Genomic DNA, 1,222 nt, shown 5'->3' with positions numbered 1-1,222 from the left:
AATAAATGATTGCATTTGGATATGGAATTTTGATAAGTGATCTATCCAAATAATTCCAAAATATTCAATAGTTAAAACTGTTACATTATGATTTCATTTGGACAGGGTTGGAGGCAACATATTTGGTTAAGGATGTCAATTTAGATCTAGAACCAAAATAAAAAAATTGAAACTGGAACAAACCGTATAAAATTGATCCGAATTGCATCGAAAATTTTTTGATTTGGTATTAGTTTTTGAAATGTAAAATTTTATAATTTTCTTTGCTTCAATTTGGTTTGATTAAAAATCGTCTATTTGACCGACCAAATAAAGAGTAATCTCTATAAATTGAACCAAACATACTGAACCCCATGATCACATGTCTTTGTTGAATTGTGTGAAAATTTTCATTATGAGTTTCTTTTGTTGAGTTGTGCAAAAAAGGGTTGAAAATTACTTAGATTGACATTGTCAGAATATATTTTTAATGATGTTGTACTTTTCTTCCTTACTTTACTTGTTTGGGTAGATTATTTCCACTTAAACTGAATTTGAGAACATGTGCTAACTGAAAGAAATTGAATAAGAACCAAATAAAACTGAACTAATTCGATTTGGTTCAATTCAATTAGAAGATTTAAAAAATTGTTTGGTTTTAGTTTATGTATATATTATAAAAGGGTAAAAGAACACAACCTGATTGCACCTCCAATGCCCTAACACATGGTTAGTGAAATGACCATCCCGCTACCATCTATTGGATGCCTAGTCACATCCTCCCATTGGCTCCCGTGCTAACGCAAGAGCCATGCCTTTCCCAATATAAATTATGAGACAAAGTTTTTTGTCTACAAAAGGCCTTTGCGCTATAGACACAGGGGCTTGCAATGACCACCGTGCCCCTCCTAGGGTCGCACACCCCTGTGTTAGGGCACAAGGGCCTCTCATGGACAGAAAACACTTGCCCATAAATTATAAAATAAATCAAGTGGGAGAGTTTTTCGTTTGAGAGCTTGGCCCGTGGACCAATAGAAGTGCATGGGGAGCACGAACAAGGGTAAGATTTCCACCTTTTAGTAGAGGTGCTGTGGTCATTTCATCTATTCTTGAGTCTAGTGCGGGCGCCACACCCCGGGTAATGTCCTTTATCCCATGAATCAAATTGAAAAATCGAGCTGAAAATCAAAACCAGATGAAACCAAACCAAACCCACCCCACCTCACCCCACGCCTCCTCAAAA

Source organism: Macadamia integrifolia, chromosome 5 (genome assembly GCF_013358625.1).
Source record: "Macadamia integrifolia cultivar HAES 741 chromosome 5, SCU_Mint_v3, whole genome shotgun sequence".
NCBI classification, from domain to species: domain Eukaryota; kingdom Viridiplantae; phylum Streptophyta; class Magnoliopsida; order Proteales; family Proteaceae; genus Macadamia; species Macadamia integrifolia.
This window is presented reverse-complemented; position numbering follows the sequence as displayed.